We start from the raw sequence: 20,297 nt of genomic DNA on the forward strand, positions 1-20,297 counted from the left end.
GTTCACGCCAAGTTGTCATAGATAACAGACATCAAAGGGAAAGCTTCCAAGCCAACCACCTGACTTTTGATTGGCAGCTCTAACTTCTCACAATGTGAGCATTGGCTGGATCTCTCCAATTATGGACAGTTAATAAATGGAAATCTCAAAAAGTTTCTAAAATTCAATAATAAAATACTAATAGAAAAAAATAGACAAAATGCAACAGAATATGCAATAGAAAAATGAGCAGCATCGTGCTTAATGATCAGTTAATAGAGTTAATTAACTCAGCAAATACTTGTAAAGGATCACCCAGGTCAGCCCCTTACCCAGTGCTGGAGATGCCATTGTGAGCAAAATCAGACAAGTTCTCAGATTTCATGAAGTTTATAGATAATTGAGGAAGACAGTCATTAGTCACATAACCCCACAAATAATCTGAAATTACAGCTTGAGAAACTGACAAAATGTAATAAGGAGACATGGTGGAGTTAGGCCCATCAGGATTGGTCATCCTGGAAAAAGTGAAGAATTGAAATCTGAAAAAGAAGTAGGAATTAGTAGGGGAAGGCGAGGAGCTGAGTTGGAGAGAAGAGCAGTCAGTGTATGAGGAGACACGCAATAGGGTACCTTCTTATTCAAGTCAGAAATGAAGAGTGATGCCTATTAATGTCACTATTGTCAAACTCCATTCAGGAAATACAATGGGACATGAAAACAAAATGGGAAAGGAAGAGGCAAAATTGTTATTGTTTTCAGATAATATGATTATCTATCTAGAAAACTGTAATGAAATTATTATATTGGAAAGGATGTTCAGTAGATTGATAGCTTATACAGATATAAAAAATCTATGACTTTTTAATGTAGCAATAACGAGGGGACAGTATTTACAATGACAATAACAGTGTAAAATGTCTAGACATAAACATAACAAGAAATGTAGAGAAACTATGAAATTCCACTGAGCAATATGAAAGAAAGCAAAAGTAGATACATTCCGTATTCCTAAAAGACAGACTATGTAAAGATGTCATTTCTCCCCAAAGTATTATATAATTTAACATGTTGGGGAGGGTGGGCATAGAACTTGAGAAAAATTGTTACAAATTTCATCTGGAAGAATTAAAAAAAACTGATATTGGGTGATTTGCTTTATCATATATATTAAAACATACTATAAAGCCATAATTGTTTTAAGTAGATACAAAAAGACATAGGTGAATCAATGAGTGATACAAAGTTCCAGAAACAAACTCAAATAAATGTAGGATTTTAGTACATTAGCATTTTTAAGAGCTTGATTGAATTCTGTTATTTGGCTATAGACTACCCTTATGGTACTACCCTCTGACCATTGATTATGTATAAGGTGACTACAACCATTCCAATTTGACTGAAACAGGCTTAGTTTATGCATCTCAGAATAATAGTGCCATCTTTCACTCTCAAAAGTGTTCCCTTTTGAATGACACATTATATGGTCATCCAAGTCATATATATTGTTGCTAATTGTTCCCAATTATAGACGACACTTTAATGAATATCCTAACAACTAAGTCTTTATACATAATTTTTGTGACTCAAAGTATGTGGGTATTTTAGGTTTTTTTATATATACTGCCTTACTTTCCAGAAATACTGTACCAATTTAAACTCCCACCAGCAATTGTGAACAGTCATTTTTTTCCATCCCTGAACATAACTGGGTAGTACTATTCATTTTTAGAAATCTTTGCAAGGTTAAAAAGTGAAATTGTATCTCACTGCTTTAATACATATTTATTTATTTGCTGTTGTGGATGAACATTTGTATAGATCAGTGTTCTTTCATTGCAAGCAACAAAAACCATTCTGGGTGGTTCAATCAAGAGGAATGCAGGGGCAGGACCTCAGAAGCCCACAGAACTAATGGCAATGGGGCTTAGGAATGGGTAGGACGCAGGCATTTCTGGAGCTGAGGAAGCAGCCTCCCCAGCAATGGAGTCAGTATCAAAGGGCATCATTGTGTTGCGCCTGCTTAGGACACCGTCACAAGAACAAAATGGCAGTGCAGCAGTTTGGGTCTCTCTTTCCTCTCATAAACTTCAAGTTCCAGTTGACTTAGCTTCAGCCAAATGCCTGCCCTCAGTCTAGGAGTGGACAATGCCCTGATTACAACCACTGAATGAATCATAGCTTAGAGGAGAAGTGATAATCAAAGTGTGGGGAAATCAAAGTGTTGTCATGAAGGGGAAACAGATCTTGGGCAGCCAACCCAACAAATAACTATGACAGTTTGTTGTTGTGTTGTAGTTGTGGTTTTTTTTTTCTGTATTAGCTATTCACTTTTCCTTCTGCAAAGCACCTATTCAATTTCTTTGCCTGTTTTTATCCTAGAGTGTTGTTTGTTTGTTTTCTTGGCTTTGTTTTTTGCTGACTTACAAGAGATCTGCGAGCACATTTTAAAGTTGAACTCAGTAGGGCTTTGCAGAAGCTCCTAAATGTCTTTTCATTTTGTAATTCATTAAAGTGAAAGTCTCCCTTCTGTAGATTTTATTGTTGTTTGTTGGTTGTTGACCCATAATTAAAATATGTAAGACTATTAAGGAGCTGGCACTTTTTCTTTTCTCTCACTGTAGTAGTTGCAACACTAGCTGCCTTGCCATAAAAACCTCAGTATCACAGTGATTTAAGGGCTGATTTTAAAACATGGACACAAAATTATTTGACATGCTTCCCACTAAAAAGTGATATCTATGTCCTGTGACCGTAATTCTGGGCTCTATGACATTGATCAATAAATGATACTGTGTCAGTTTCTGGGCCCAAACTTCAAAAAAAGATCAGTTTCTACAATCTGTCTCTTGGGACATTTGCTCTTGGAATTGAAACACTGTGTCTTGAGAAAGGCAGGCAGCCAGTGGAGAGTCCAGAATGGAGAGGAACTGGGGGCCTCCATTCCTCCGCCCTGGCTGAGCTCCTGGCTGACACCCAGCACCGACTTACCAGCCATGTGAGTGACTCATTTTGAAAGTGGGTCCTCCCGTGGTTCTGTCCCAGCTGATGCCTTGTGAAGCAGGAGACAACTGTCCCTACAGAGCCCTATCCAAATTAAAGTTCTGTGAGTACAACAAATTATTGCTGTAATTTTAAGCCTCTAAGTTTTGGAGTGGCTTGTTGCACAGCAATAGATAACTGATGGAGTGTAACCCATTTCTCATTCATAATCTAGTACTGAGGTAATAGTTAGCAAGAAGCCTTCTTTCTGCATGCTTCTTCCATCTTCCAACTCCACCTGCCCATTGTGGATTTAGTTACTCTGTGAGAAAAGAGGGGGGTGAGAAAGCAAGTGGGGATGGAAAATTTGTTTCTGAAACTCTTTGGTCTGGAAATAACCCATCACCTCCACCTGCATTTATATTGGCCAATACTAGCCATATGCCCACATACGGATGCAAAGAAGTCTGGAAATGGAGGTGCTTAGAGTCCCAGTAAAAAGTTCACACTATGGAAGGTTCACACAAGTCTTTGGTAGAATAACCAGCTGTGTGACACACTCATTTATCAAAGACATTGAACCTTATTCTTCCTTGGACAGCAAAGAAATAAGAGTACCAGAGGTTTCTGTTAGAAGAATCTTATGGTTCACCCTGTGTATTAGTCTCCTCCAGCAGCATATTTCTGGAAAAAATATGTGAAAACATAGAAACCTAGTTGTGACTCGTGGTCTTTAAAATAAATAGTAAAATCTATACCTTTCTGGCCTATGAACTTGTTTTTTGGAAATTAAGTATTTTCCCAGTAAGGAGTCAATCATAGGAAACACAGAGGGAGATTACCAAGAAATAAAAACTGGTTTGGGTTGTATATTTCAAAGCATGGCAGGTCTCACAGTAAGAAGCATCAGGTCAGAGAAGAGATCAGGGAATAGCAGTTTGAGGCTTGGCTCTGCCACCAACTTATGTGACCTTCCTTGCGCTTCCTGTACCTTCATTACTTCAGGTGAAAAAGGAAGAGGTTGGACTAGGCAAACTTGAAGGTTTTTTTTTTAAAGTTACTTATCTGTGAATCTGAGTACAAAAATAGAAAAAGTTTCACTCTTACAAACATGAAATTAATTCCATGAAGTATACTATTTAATATTCTCCCCTATTAAATAATCCACTTGTCAAAAAGCTAGAGTGGGAACTATGGATTTTTCTACCTTTGCCTGGTGTTCCTTTAGCAACAACAACAACAACATAAACTGCTTTGAACCTTAGTAACAATCAATGAAGAGACATATCTTAGAATTCTTAGCCAGGAATAGAAAAACTACTCCCAGCTTAGAATTCATATGAGTCTACAATTTCATCAGGAAAGAATGTACCTGTATCATTTCCTCCTCACTCCCAAATTTTAAGTTGAAGAGATGAGCTCCAAAGGTGAGAAGGGCATAGAGTCTGTAGGAGGGAGTTCTGCAAGCAAATTCTGTTCCCAAAGTTGTAACTAAGAGGAGAGAGTGCTCTGAGGCCCTGCTCTCAGAGAAATGCTGACCAGATAAACCCCAAGCTTAAGTCACAGGAAATAAATCTTTGAACTTGGGATGCATGTACTGAGTTTTCTGTTTCTTTGGGAAAGTTTTCATTTCATACATGGCCATAACTATTTTTTCCACCATTCACACAACTACTGTACAGAGGAATTCTGGTTTTTGTCCCCAGAATCTGCAGCCTCAGCAAAGTGGAAGAATATGTATATGAATCTCTGCGTGGAGTGTATATGTACATGTATTATGTGTATGTTTGTGTGTGTGTGTGAATATGCATAATTCTTCACTACGCATCCCCAAGAAGATGGGTGACTAATGACCATAAATCTGAACTTCTTCAAAGCTTTTGGGGAAAAGAATGGGACAAGAACACCATTTCCAATGTTTAATAACAAAATCCAATACAAAAGACCTTGAAATAGGAATGATATCCAAGATGGGGTTATTTTTGAGACTTTTTGGGGGAAATGCAAATTAGTCCTTAAAAATGTTTTCCTGAGAGAAATAAAACACTAAGATGTTTACACATATTTATTCAATAATCTTTCTTACAGAAAAAATATCAGATGGAATGTCAATTGCTGTTGCTTTCATAAAAAATTTCATTGAAGTTTTTAATTTATAAGCTGTCCTTGTTTTTATTCCAGTCTATTATTAGAGTATTAAAAGTTAGCTAGGAACATAGATTTGCTATTTATACTCTACACCAAAGACTGAAAATTTAGGCCATCTTCTTAAGGAGATGAATCAGACTCTTCTGAAAATCCTGACTTATTAATTTTGTTTTGTACAACAGAGATGGGCGGCTTCTCCAGATGCCTAAAATGAGGCTTTAGTTCAGGCAATTTAAAGAATGCCATCTCTTATGACTGAATAAGAGTTCAGGGTAGGGCTTCTTCAGCGCAGAGTGTCCACCCATAATTCCATGAGAAACCTGAGATAATATTTTAGTAAAACTTGTCTGAACTCTTTTTACTGTGTGCCTACCACAACAAACTCCCTTCGCAAGTTAACATTGCTCTTTATGTGCCTCCTAAAAAAGTTCAAGGTAAGCGTGAATGGACAGTGGGGACACAGCTTTCCAATACAGTCCACTGGGCTGCTTACAGCATGTATTACAGCCACTGTCCTATGTTTCCTTCAATAATGGGTAAAAGATGTGCTTGCAGATTGAGAAATGACACTTCTAATCAATATTTAAGCCTTAAATCTGAAATTCATTATTTTTAATGTGAAACTGTAGCCTTGGAAAATTTAATATTTGTGGGTCACTTTATAAAAAAACAGTCTACCTTAACTTAAACTCATAAATTATTGAAAAGGGATAAGAAACCTCAAATGAAATTTGCCTCCAAAGAGTATCGTGTATCTTACTGAGGGATGTATTCACAGACTCTTGAGGACCCCAGAAACATGTCATAACATCTAAATAGAACAAAACTGTTGGTGTTTTCATTTCAAAAATGAAAAACTTTGCAAAATACACTATGATAGATGAATCCACCTCTTTGTTAACATACATTCATATTAAGGCACTCAGATTATGAGTTTCAACCTTTCTTAAAGCTTTTAGGTAATTTCCAATTTAGAGAGATTTGATCATCTGGGTTTGGGCACTCAGTCAACAAACTGAATTATTTTAGATGTCACCAAGAAGAACAATTCTTGTCAGATAAAGGAAAATCACATAGATATAGACGTGTGTTTTTCAATAATTTTCAACTAAACTCATCAGTAGCTAGCGTTAACTACCCCTGTGAAGCTCCACGTTGCACAAAGTACAATGACAGTCTCTCTGAATAATGCAGGGGTACTTCTTCTACATTGATGTTCCTCAAATAGAGATGTAAATGCTTCTAAAGTAACATCTGTGTGGGCAGATAGGTGTTCGTGAGCAGCAGGGAACTGGCAGGGGCAGATGGGAACTGAGTGGGAGAACAATTCTAGGCAGGCAAGGACGGAGACAGGAGAGTGACAGGGGCCAGTGTGGGAGCATGCCTGCACACCACCTAACAGGAGGTTACATTCTGTTTGAGTTTGGTAATATGAGCCTCTATCACGTCTTCATTTTCTTTTCAGTGGCTGTTCCACTCTTCTGATTTCACACACGGACCCAGTCACCCAGACTGGAAAGGTCTCTTCAGCAGATGTCAGTGTTCCTTCCCTCCCACTCTGCACCCAGTCCTATAGGCTGAAGGTGCTCTGCCAGGTCCCTGGGTCAGCCAGATATGCCACAGAGTTAATCCTTCTTAGAGGACCTCTCAGGCAGTAAGCCAGAGGGATTTGGTGAATAAATAACTGAAGCATGTTCTGCACTGTTTCCCAGCATGACCCAGTGGGACCGAGCCCCAGTTGTCCACAGTGGTCACTTGCTTCATGACACTCCCTTCATTGGCAGCCTTCCTTTTCTTGTCTCACTCTGTCAGCAGTGTTTTCTAGGATCACTTCCCAAATAACTTCACATGAATCCTTGTCTCAGGGGTCTGCTTTTGAGTGGCAGTGGGAAAGGAAACAAGGAAACAACTTCCATGTCTAGCACACAGAAGACAATGAAATTATGTTTCATCGATTTGCAGAGACAGAAATATGAGAGATATTGCTGCAACCATCTTTAGAAACACAATCCACCACCCATACCTTGTATGTCAGATTGCTTGGGTGTTTGTATACCATGTTTCCCCGAAAATAAGACCTAGCCGGACCATCAGCTGTAATGCGTCTTTTGGAGCAAAAATTAATCTAAGACCTGGTCTTATATCATATCATCCTATCATATCATATCATATTATATCTTACCTGGTCTTATATTACATAAGACCCCTAGTCCTACATTATACTAAAATAAGACCTGTCTTATATTAAATTTTGCTCCAAAATATGCATTAGAGCTGATTGTCTGGCTAGGTCTTATTTTCGGGGAAACACGGTATTATCCCCATATTCACTTCCTGGTTTATTCCTTATGTTTCAATCTTGGCTTCAACAATTAGTAGCTATTGCAACTAAGCTTGGGCAGCATTCTTGAGATTCTGTGCCTGTTTCCTCATCTATAAAAAATACCTACCTCATGAGGTTGACTAATTGCTGTCGTCATCATTGTTGTTGTTGTTATTATTTCTCTGTTATTATCCTAAGTCTTTAGACAGTCCTGTAGGGTTGTCTTGGGCTTTCTTGATTGTGATTGAGGAATTAAGAGAAAGCTTATGAGCCTCCTCCTCGGCCAAAGGGTGAAGGTGAGATACTTGGGAGAGATAGCAACATCTCTGAGGAGAAGTTCCCACAATCGGGTCAGATTCACAAAGTACAGCTGCCCCTCCCTTGCCAGCCTTGGACGATTATGTTTTGGCTTCATTATAGGAGCCAGTGGGTTTTCTTATGGAAGATGAGAGGAATTTCACTCCATTGTGTGTTTTATTTGTTTTCTGTCCCTTCAAAGCAGAATACATATAATTTAGTCTTGAGAGGAGGATTTAGAAAATCTCTGCTGAATCCTAATTACTCCCTAATGGCCTATAAGAGTGAGTTAATCTCTCACTGAATTGTACTAGAGGAGTAAGTCACACGATGAGAGAATCTGGCTCAGTGTCTCCAGCTTCTTAACATTTATTTGTCTGAGTGGGGAAAAGTCTTCCTTTACTCTGACTTCAGAACTGATTCAAAACCAGAAGGCTTAAAATATATACCTCTCTTTGACTGATTCAATATACACCTTAAGTAATCGTACAAGTAAGCTCCTGCCATGAGATGGTAAGCGGGTCTGAAAATCAACTGCATAAAATTTGGGGTTGCATTATTGCAAGATTAATAAAAACCAATGTTTCTGGATATTCTTTGAGGTCTCAGAGGGCACAAAAGTAAAAATAGTGAAATTTATACTGTGCAACTGACAGTGTAACTGGCAATTTCCCCAGTGACAGACAACAAGACAGTTATTTCCTAACAGGCCTCTCCCTCCCTACCACCTGTAATAAGAACTTGCGTGAGCCTATCTTTGTCTGAGAATGGGGATGGGTGAGGAACAAAAGCCAGTCACCAATGGTGATAGATTCAAATTCACCGACCCAACTTGGGGTTTTGTTCTATTACTTTAGAATCCCTCAGGTACAATTAGAGATTGTCCCAGAACCCTCCCCACTTCCCAACTTCTTTGCTAGAAGCCTATTTAGTGTTATAAAGTGGGGACTCAGAACTTCTGCAATGTGGATATCTTCTGCACTCTCCTTTTCCCATTCCTGGTCTATTTGATGAGCACAAAAGTTCTCCACTTGTTTCCAAGAAATAAAAGCTATGCTATCATCAGTAAGATGAACTGCCCCCCAGTACCAGGCCGTGGTGAAGTTCCAACCCAGCTCTTCTTTCCCTGCCATATTTCCTGAGTCTGCTCTTCTGCAACTTCTTCATTTCCCATTTACTCAATGGGCCACCAAGTTCTGACTCCCACCTCCACCCACCCATTTCTGCAGCAGCCATCACAGAGCTCTCTGACTGCCAAATCCAAAAGATGCTTTCCAAGCCGTATTCTTCCTGACCTTTCTGTGACCTTTGGCCCCATCCCAAGTCTTTTCCTACACAGCTGTCCTCCCTTGGCTTCAAGACAGTGTTCTTCCCCGGTGTCTTTTTGCCTTGCTGGCCATTCTCTCACAACTATTCACCATGTCCTGGACAGTCTTAAGACCCTCCCTTTTCTTCTCTCTATTTCTTAAATGTCAGCTATTTTCCAGGACTCTGATCTCAATCCCTGTCCCCATTATAAACAGGAATCATACAATGTCACTCTTCTTCTCCAAACCCTCCATTGCTCCGCATGACTGCCCCCTTTCCCATTACCTCTCTGATTTCAGGTCCTTCTACTCTGTTTCCTTACCCTGTTTGAGTCACACTGGCCTCTTCTCTTTGCTCAAATGCACCAGCCATCCTCCTGCCTCAGGGCCTTTGCACTGATTATGCTTTCTGTGCGGAACACTCTTCCTCCAGGTATCTCCCAGGACTTATTTCTCATCTCTATTCAAGGCTTTGCCCAAAGTCACCTTATCACTGCATTAAAATTGTAATCTCCCCCTGCCATCCAATAAGGTACCCCACCTCCTTCTCTCACCTCATTTTTATAGCATGACCCTTCATTGTCCAGCCACTATTGATTTCCATGCTTTCATACATGCTGCTCCTTTAAACTGTTTCGTCTCTCTCTCAACCGTCCTCACCAATCCCCTTTCCTCAAGCACCGAAAGAGCAGAATCTTGTTTGTTTGATTCCCTGTTGTGTCCCAAGGGTCTAGAACAGTGCTTCCCACACAGTAGGTGCTCAGTGAAGATTTCTTCAATCAATGATGAAGGAATGAGCTCTCCCTATATGACTTCATACACACCCATGGCTTCAACTATTAATTTTATGATGAACTCATATCCATATCTCCAGTTGAGGCCTCACTTCCAAGCCCCAGACCAGGATGTATCCATCTGGCCACTGAGCATCACCATTTGGACAGCTCCCAAGCATCTCAAGCTCAAAATATCAAAAATAGAATCATTTTCTTCATCCTCCGTCCCTAAACCTCCTCTTCCTACGTTCATCTCAATAAGTGGTGTTGCGCTCCACACAGCTGCAAGCCGGAAACCTGAGAGTTATCCTAGACTCCTTTCATTTACTTGCATCCAATCCATCGCCTACACCACCTCCTTCTCTCACCTCATTTTTATAGCATGACCCTTCATTGTCCAGCCACTATTGATTTCCATGCTTTCATACATGCTGCTCCTTTAAACTGTTTCGTCTCTCTCTCAACCGTCCTCACTCAACCCCAGGTCCAACGTTTATCCCAAGTATCACTTTTTTTCCATGGTTCCTCCCATAGCAACCAGTGCATGTGACAGATCCCTATCACATTAATAATTCACTTACTTGTCCACCTCCACAGTAGCCTCTGAGGTCCTAAGGGCAGAGACTATGGCTGATTGTATCTTAAGTGTCTGATACAGCATCTACCACATGTTAGATGTTGAAAACTTTTTTTTTTTGGAGTTTTATAACTTTATTTGACAATCATCAGTTAGTTCTCATCCACATTAACTGCTTGTAGATTTTTGAAAGTGGTGATAGGTACATAGGTAACCAACATATAAAGCTTATTTGGTGAATCTTCATTCTCATTACGTTTTCTAGACAACCACACCCAGATTCGGGATGGGACATTCCTTATTCCTTTAGCCCAGACAACTTTCTTTAGTCAGGTGTCAATGCGCACGTCTGAGGTTCCCATCTCCTTTATGGCAAATTTCTGGATCTCTTTGAGTACCCAAGGGGCACACTTCTTGACACACACTCTGTGGATGTACTTGTAAATGTTGATGGTGTATTCTCCGGTCATTACCTCGTTGACGGCAGAACGGCCCTTCTTCTCACCGCCCTTCTTTGCAGGAATCATTGTGCTGTGCCAAAGTTGGAAAAGAAATAAAACATGTTTAATAAACAAATCGATTTGAGTAAATTAAATAAAATTCCTGTATTGGATATATTATTTTAATTTATGATGAAGAATATATAGATTATCATTATAAAAATGATTCCAATCTTTCACAGTGACTGGCTCATAGTAATATATATATGTGTATATATATACACACATACACACACACACATATATATATATATATGTGTAAATAAATGCAGAGGAAACAGCCTCTGCAAACAGCCTTGACAATGGCAAGGAGCTATGAAAGCAGCATGAGATCAGTCAATGTGGGTCATTACTAGGGTTGTGGAGCTCAGGATTAGTGGTGGGAGTGTGGCAGGATGGAAGGATACGAGGCGAGAAGAAAGAATGGGGAGAGAGATAAAGGGCTTTGAGTTTGGGCCCTGCTCTGCAGACAGTGGGGAGCCCTTTATAGCATTAAGTCAGCAGAGTAATCAGATGTGTGGCTTAGAAAGATCCCTCTGTCAGAAGAATGAAGGAGGAATTGGCAGGAGTTGCAGTGGGTGAAGGAGAAGACAGGACTTTCTAAGATCAAATATAAGGCATCCTGAGTAGCTGAGGGTCTGAACTGTGCAGGTCTAGCTGGGTTGAGTTCTGAGACCTTTCAGAAGACACCATGGCTATCGCCAGGCTAATGGTAGCTGACTTTCTTCCAAAAGCTGAATTCTGAATGGACAAGGATCCCAGAGTCCCAACACTGTCATCGTGGTTGACCAGCTCCTATGTATAGATTAGGTTGTGTTGCCTTTGTCTTCTGATGTAACTCTGGATCGGTTTCATCAGGTTGTCAGGGCTCCAAAAAATCCATTCCAGCACATATAGCACCAAACTTCCTCTTGAGTTACAGCTGTTCCTTGAAAAGCTCCAAAAACACAGCAAAGGACACTGGTTACTTGCCCATCATTTCTCTGGTCCAGAAATCGAGGGTTGCATCATTGGGTCACTTTAGGCAACCATCTGCATCTGTAAGATCCAAGGGCCTTTCTTTCTCTGTGTTTTTGCTTTAGTCTAGGTGAGAGGAAGCCTAATTCTTCGAGTGCTGGTCAAAGTTTATGATGATTGGTTTGGACATCAAAAGATCCAGGACATAAGACCAAGTGTTTTGAGATGCCCAAAAACAGTATGTCAAGGGGACTTGGCTTGTTGGTAAGGCAGAGCTATCAAGCCTGCCAACTGAACTGACATGATCATTGGTGCTGGCTAGGCCGTGGGTCACAGGCTTACGACTCCCAGAAACCCTTGTATCACATTGGTATTTCCTGCGGGATTACAAAAAATAAAGCGGGCATTATTTGCATATGTGGTACTCTTTTTATTGATATTCTAAAATCCCTTTTCATTGAGTAGCAAGTGTTTTTTTTTTTATATGTGGTACTTTTAAAACTAGCTTTGGGTGGGCTGGCAATTGGCTAGAAACCTTGCCACCAGGAATTACATCTGCCTCTTTCAATAATGATCCTGAGAGTAAGAAAGTATTCTTATGTTTCTGAACTGTATTTTTAAAAATAATAATACTAGATGAGACTGTGAAAACATGAATTACTTAATTATAATCATCTTAGGTAAAAGCAATAATTGAGATGTTCCAGTGTTTGCTATTTTTGTTGTTGTTGTTGTTGTTCCAATGTTCTCCCAGCCTCGCTTGCACCAAGGCCGAGGGATCCATACCAGAGTCACCATTGTGAAGCCACCTGTCCTGGTGCTGCTCTGCCAAGTCTGTGAACCACAACGTTAAGTCTCATGATTCAAAACACTCAACGAAAGACATGAGAAAGTGTTTTTATTATTTATATACATTACACTGGGAAAGAAACTGAGGTTGATGACCTGGCCAAAGATGTAGTTTGTGATGGTCTAGCTAAGACCTGAAGTTATGGTCCAGATTCCAGAGGAATCCCCCATTCGTCTCTTTTGAACTTGTCGTTTGCCAAGTTGACACTCTGCCCTACACATCACACTCCAGAGCTAGACTGTCTGCATTCAGGTACGTTTTACCACTTACAGGTTTGTCTTTCCTAAGACTTTTCATCTTTTTAAAAAAAAACATCTAGGATTTTTAAAAACACACACTCTTGGTTCCACTCAAGAGGGCCAGTGCTCCCTGTGTCTTCCCACAGCTTCTTTGCAGCTTCTGTTCCATTTGTCTGGGACACTCTTCTCCGTGCTTTTATGCCTAGCTCACTCTAGATTTCAGTTTGGAGTTAATTTCCTTGGGGAAGCTTCTTTTGGTCTTCCAAGGTTGAGTTAGAATCCCTTCTTTATGTTCCCATAAGCACTTGCCCCATCCAGCAATTACCATCCTGTTTTCCTGTTTCAATCTCTGTTCTCCTCAGTCAGACTCCAGGCTGAGAGCCCGACTTGGTTCCGGATCTCACTTAATAGTAACACATACTACGTGCTCAAATGTTTGTGAAATGAATAAGTAGGTAGATTAACGAACCGGACAGTCAGAAAAATTCAGTGGACCAAGGAGTCAAGGATATTCTCCTAGGCAGCCTGGCCCCGTATGGCGCTTAGCTTCAATCATGAGGCACACAGGGGCTTGTCTCTTTTCACCGGTAAGAGGTAGGAGTTCCCACCACCCCGAGACTCGAGAGCTCCCTTGCTAGCCCCTGCCTTCTGCAAGAATACCCCGAAACACAGACAAAGCCGCTAAGCGACAGCAATTCCAAGCTGATGTGCGCCTCACTTCGCGCGCCCTGCGCGTCTGCTGCGCGCAAAGGTGCTCACCACAAACGCCCCAGTTCCCCCCGCCCCCCCCCCCCCCCCCCCCCGCGGTCAATATCTTCCCAAGGTCTGGAGCAGAGGGTAGAGGTTCCACATAGGGGAGAAACTGGAAGGGCAGTTACAATCCCCATATTTCCCCAACTCCCACTTCCATCACCTCCCTAAGGCTTCACCCCCTTCCGGGGACGTGCGCTGGGCCCTGGGCTGCCGGGGCGGGGAAGGGTCGGGCAGGGGCGGGGAGAAGCGTTTATATAGAGTCAAGGAGGGGCGTGGGAGCTGCTGCCAGCCCACGGGACATCAAGAGGCGAGAGGCTGCCGGCACTGCCTCCCGTCCCTTCTGCGGTTCCCGAAGTCCCCACCGGCTCCCTGCAGGCGGGGGCACTCGGCTGTGCGCTCCTGGCGGTGCGCTCTGTCCGCTCATTGCACATCGGGGAGAAAACCCGCCCACGGCTTGGAAAGCACAGGGCCGGGGGCCGCGTGGAAGTTTCCCCGAGGTAAGTCCTGGAGCTGAAGCCCGCTGGGACCGCAAGAGCCAGACATACGTTCGCAAGTGGTCAGTAGTTGCCTGGGAGGGTTGGGCTAGATGGAGGGGCTGCATGAGGGCTGTGGTGATGGAAGGAAGGGAGAATCATCTCCTGCTTTTCAGCTCCTACAGGCTGTTAGCTGCCCTCACCTCATCTTTGTTTTAATCTTTTGCATCACTCTGTGGGAGAACCTGCAGCACACTCTGCTGTCACTCTCTGCTCTGGGCTCCCTGTCCCCCACCACCCATCCGAGTGCCTGGAAAGCTGAGAGGTGCCTCACCCAACAGTATGTCCCCACGTCCAGCACGGGGACTGATGTGTGGCAGGCAGCCAGCACTACACAGGGAATGGATGAATGAAGTGAACCAGCCTGGGTCAGGAAAAGTCACTCCCAAGCCTGTACAGACACAGCCTGTACTTTTGCTCTTGCACTCCACCCACATTCATTAAAGATGGTTGGGGTTTTATTGTCTGGAGGGAGGGGAGAAGACCACAAAAAACGGGCCCTTTTACGAATGCCCAGTAACATTCTGCAATAAGTGGAACCCCACTTACCTGGCTCAGTATCAACTGTGCAAATAATTTTGTTGAGGGGAGGAGGCAGGCTGGAAGAGGGGGAAAATATTGGAACTAGGAAGTGATTTCTTTTATTCTGCATTCTTTTGTGATAAAGATTTTTCATTTCTGTTTCTAGAAGTCCACTCTGTGGAGGTAGTTAAAGAGGATCTTTGCCAGGGTGGGGGGTGAGGGCGGGAGGGTGAATTTAGACAGAGGACATAGGTGGTGATATTCATTAGGAATGTGTGAGGTGTCAGTGAATATCAAAAGACTTGAGATAGAAAGGATATTTGAAGTCTTTTGTCAAGAATTTCTATAGTTACAGAAACAGCAGTCACATTGCTTTTTAAAAGACAGAATCTATTTAATGAGTAGTATTTTTGATGTAAAATTTTCAAGTATGCCATTTTGAAGTTACAACGTTAAACTTATTGTTTAGTGTCCCCTAGATGGGACCACCTACAGAAAAATCCTGAAGAGTCTAAATAAAGTGTTTTAAAATACATGGCCTTGGAAGTTTTTTGGTTTTTGTTCTGTTATAAAAGAAGTTGTCAGTTTCCTCCCTCCTCCCTCATTTTATTCCAAAATCCCAGCTAATCAATCACCAAGTCTTATCATTGTATTTCCTTACAATCTCTGCAAACCTCTCTCTTCTCCCTGTCATCTCTTCTCTTCGTTCCCAAGCACCATCCTTTCTTTCACCCCAACAACACTATCTCCTAATCTCCTTCACTGCCTCTGGTCTTGCTCCTCCTATAGCATTCTCCACATTTCAGCCTTAGTGAGCTTCCCAAAACCTGTATTTTCCTCTGCTTGAAATGCTCCAATGCCTTTGGGTAATATCCAGAATCCTTACTGCGGTTGAAAGTCTTCCCACCGTCCATCTTTTATCTGCCTCTCCTGCCTTCCTATTTCTTCCAATCCTCCACTCCTAACCCTCCAGTTTTTTAAGGAGACCTTGTTTTCTCCCAACTCCTGCCATTTGCATTTGGAATTTCCTCTACTTAGAACAGTATTCTCTAGACTCTAAATCTGGCTAACTCTGTCTGTCCCATTAGGGCTTAGCTAGTATGTGCATTCTTTAGGAAAGCATTACTGGACTCTCTCACTAGGGGAGGTATCCTGCCCTGGGTCCCCTGGGTCCCCTGGGCTTCCCTAGTCATATTGCTCTCCCACTGAACTGTGATTACTTTGTCTTTCATGTTCACCAGGCTACCTGCTGTGCTAGCCACTTACTAGATGTTCAATAAATATCTATTGTATGAGTAAATGAGCTGAAATCAGGTTCCTTACTTACTAGCTGATGACCATGGACAAGTCACATAAGCTCTCTGAACTTTAGTTTTCTCATTTAAAGTAGAAACCACATCCAAGCACAGGGTGATTGAAAGGACTTGATGAAATTATGGATTTTTGGTCCCTGGCACATAGTTGGTGCTCAGTGAGTGATCATTCCTTTGGATATAGCAAGGTAAGTACTATGCTGGACTTGATCCTGTGATGTTTTGAGACAGTAAAGGCCACGTATTCCGGCAGGTATAAGTTAAATGTTCACTTTGATGTAAGGGCTTTGGGTGGAACCCAGAGGAAGGAAAGTATCATTTAGCTAAAAACATCCTGCTTTTCTGATGTCCTTTCAAACCACGCATAGAGTGTGTTTTTGGAAATGTAAGCGACATAATGACATATAATGGCATCTAATTCCCTCGCACAGTTTCTTCCAAACAATCCTTCTTCTCAAGCTTCAACATCTGCATTCCTTGGATTAGTGCCACGATTCCAGTTTCTAAACTGAGGAGCTTTTTCCAAGAGTTTTGCCTTAATCAATTATTCCCAACTGCCATTCCTCCTTGATTTCCCTGCTGTCATGATTACTGCACGATTACTGCTGTCATCCTAAAACAGCACCATTAGCACCTAATAATGGGACCTCCAGGGACCTGTCAGGAATATGCTCACCAACCCTGATGCACATTTGCTGGTGATTTAACTGGGTGGAGGCAAGAACGAAGCAAACTACCAGGCTTGCATGGGTCAATGATTAAAGCACAGAACTTGTTAGATTTTAGTAATCGGCAGTGAGTTAAGTGCATAATTGGGGTAGGTATCAACCTCAGATTTCTGTCTGGCACTTTAAGGATTTTTAGGTATTATTTGGTAAGTTACTGCTTTAGAGCACTTACCTAAATCTATGGCGATCCGGTAGTCACACTCACTGGGCCAGGGGTGCCCCGCCCCACTTCAACACACAAAGTTTGTGAACTCCCTTTGCTTCTATATAGCCCAACAAATTTGGACACACATAGTCACTATACTAAGAAAAGTAGATAAATTGATGGTGGATGGTGCTGTGTTGGGTCGTGCACTAGACACTGAAAGAGACGTGATTTCATACATTGCATGTCTGCTAAACTCCCCACTGAGAAAGGAGACATATAGCCATGCTACTAGATTCATCCAGAAAGCAAGAGGTGACCATCCCACGTAGAAGGAGATGGTTGACTCCAGGTTTCTTCACATGGTGGATTTTTGAATAATCCAGGGAGTTACATCAATTAGCTCAGCATTTATTAAGTACTTTATGTACATTATCACACTTAATCTTCATAACAACCTAGTAAGGAAAGTGCTAGCATTATTGCCCTCCCACAGACGAGGATCTGAAGTTTTAAGGTGTATCAATTGCTGTCCAGTGGAGAGATTTAAATTCAGGACGTGATAAAACCCAGACCTTGACCTTGCTACCTGCCTATTCTGCTGGGTAAGCTGGGAAAATGTGTGCTTCAAAAGTCTAGAGGCTTCCAATGCTGATGTTTTACTTAGACCCCTGTATGTTTGGAATAATAGTTCAGAAGTCATATTTTTCTTGGTAAGAGGAAATTTTGACGCCATATATCTTTCTTAGGGGAGGGAAGAAAGGGAGAGTCCTGAACTCAACATGAACATAAAGTACCAAGGGGGTGAAGTTTGAGTAGCTACAAAACCCAGCAGCTTAAATTTCTGTCACTGAAATTGACATAGGGTAATATTTTGAAAAGTCCATTCTCATTTTGCTATTTGACTTTTCACAGAATCCTAGAATTTCAGAGCAAAAAAATGGGTCTTTCAAATCATTTCAAGTATTTTTTGTGAAAACAGTGATTGGTCCTCCCCCACCCTTCCTCACAATTGAAATCCTTTAATAACTTCCCACTGATCTTGGGATAAAGTCAGAAATTATTAGTGGATCCTGCAAAGCCATGCATAGCTTGGCCACCTCCTTCCCAGCCTCACTGAGTGCCATGCTCCCATTTACTCTGTGTGCTATTAACACAGGACTTCCTTTGATTCCTTGACCATTCTGTTCTCCTTCCTGCCACAGGATCTTTACACAAGTTCTCCTCCCTCCTGGTTGACTCCTCTTAACCTGGTTGACTCTCACCATTCCCCAAGACACTAGCTTTAACAACAGTCCCCTGAGAAAGCCTTTCTTGATCTCTCTGAGTTAATCAATTCTCCTTATTATATTTCACCACAGTATATGGTAATTCAACAAACACTTATTAAGCACCTTTTTTATGTATAAGCCTTATTTTAGGTCCTGGAAAACAAGATGGACAAAGTCCCACCTCCAGGGAGGGTATAAACAACAGAGAAGTCAACAAATAACTTCTAGGTAGTGTTAAATGCGGGGGGGGGGGGGGCAGAAACAGTTATTTGAGGGTTTAGTGACGGACTCTAAGGAAGTGGGAGGTTGTTTTGGATTGGATGATCAGAAAAGCCTCTCTGAGGAAGTCACATTTGAGCAGGGACCTGAGTGAACATGGGTGCGAAATGAGGCTACCTGGGGAAAAGGACATTTCCAGGCAGGAACAACTTTGGTATGTTTGAGAAAAACAAGGAGGCCAGTCTGGCTGGACTGGAGGGAATGAGAAGGAGAGTGAAGAAAATGAGTTCAGAGATCATGAGGCGTGGCCTATATCGTATAGAACCTTATGGGCTATACATAGGGTATTGGAATTTAATCTAAGCTTGATGGAAAGTCATTAGAGATTTTGAACATGGGGATATTGATCTAATGTATGGTCTTAAAAATTACTCTTACTGCTGCTTGAAGGATATAGTAAGAAGGGTAGGAGTCAAAACACGGAGATCTGTTAGTACAGTAATCCAGGCAAGAAGCAATGCTGGCATGGACACGGGTGGGAGGTGGTGAGAAGTGATTAAATTTGGAATACATTTTGAAGGCACTGTTGACCAGACTTACTGATGGATTGGCTATGGGGTCTTAGAGAACCCTCTTCTTTACAGCATATAACACCTTTGTAACGTTACATTTATTGATGTAATTCTTTCAAAAATACCTTTCTCCCTCAATGGACGGTCAGATACATTGGCTTTACTTTTCATTGCCTGCCTGCTGCCTAAGACAGTGCCTGGCATAAAGAAATGAAAGGATAAGTCAGTATACTAAAACCACCTTATTTTACAGAGGAGGAACATGAGTCTCTGAGAATTTAAGGATTGGCTTATAGCCTCTCGCCTTGAACTAGAACCTGTGTCTACACATTCCTCATTCAGGCTGCTTTCCCTCTGACAGTGCAGCCCCCTCCAAACACGATGCTCTTTTATTTGGGAATGGGGGTTACCAAAACGTTTTTCAAATATTTTTTTTGAGCCAGGCACACACAAATGGCAGCCAGCATTATTCTAATCACCTTTAAGGCTCTACTGGGGCACCTTGAGTGTGACATCTCTTCTTTCCTTCTTTGAGTTTGTTTTCTTCTCCAGTAAAATCGGTGACCTTATCTCACTGTTGGTGAATGTTGTACCTAGGACCACAAGGAAAGAGGTCGGCCTAAGCCATCTGACTTGTGTTCTGGTTTGAGAGACAGGACAGCTTTAGACAAGAGCAGCTGGTGCGCTTAATCTTCACACAAGAACTTAGCTATTCAAAAATGTTCATTCCCGAAGGGCATTTTGAGGGGGGAAAAAAAAAACAGTTGAAGCAAGCTGTGATTAAGAGGGGAAAAAAGAGTAGAATGCAATTAGGAGTTTCCTTGGTTCTCTTGGAAGGGAAAAGAGAGTGAAATGTAACTTTCTCAAGCAATGAGCACATCCTTGGACCTCTGCCTTTCTAATTAAATCCCCAATTTATATGTATATATATGGATATTTCACTTAATGAACAGCTGGTAAAATTGGATCCTTGCTCTGCAGAAGGTTACTAAAGCACTTCAATGTTTCTGTGTGATTGAATCCTATTTAACCCTGGAACGCAAAAAGAGAAAATTAAACCCAAACAAGCTGCTTCATCCAGGACCTTCTAGGCTGCACCCTCCCTGGTCTGCAGAGTAATTGGTTCTGTTCTTTCCTATCAAGTTACTTCCAAGGTAACCTTTCCTCATTTCATTACTCCCTCTTGGAAGCAGCACCTATTTCGCTTTATACCTTTCTCATGCCCGGAGACCCAGTTTCCACCCTCCTGAGACCTTCAGTCTAGTGGGGAGTAAATGAAATAAATACTCAAATGAAGGTTTAATCA

General features: G+C 41.7%; 1 protein-coding gene and 1 pseudogene across 1 annotated transcript in view; one reads left to right on the plus strand and one right to left on the minus strand.

Moving 5' to 3' along the window:
• Positions 1–10,541: 10,541 nt before the first annotated feature.
• Positions 10,542–10,916, minus strand: LOC117037183 (60S ribosomal protein L31-like; annotated as a pseudogene).
• Positions 10,917–13,995: 3,079 nt separating this feature from the next.
• Positions 13,996–20,297, plus strand: part of COL6A6 (collagen type VI alpha 6 chain) — a 122,889-nt gene continuing 116,587 nt past the window's right edge. Inside the window, 1 exon segment of the mRNA XM_033131771.1 lies at positions 13,996–14,185. The gene's annotated coding sequence lies outside the window, so the exon portion shown is untranslated.

Source organism: Rhinolophus ferrumequinum, chromosome 17, assembly GCF_004115265.2.
Source record: "Rhinolophus ferrumequinum isolate MPI-CBG mRhiFer1 chromosome 17, mRhiFer1_v1.p, whole genome shotgun sequence".
Lineage (NCBI taxonomy): Eukaryota > Metazoa > Chordata > Mammalia > Chiroptera > Rhinolophidae > Rhinolophus > Rhinolophus ferrumequinum.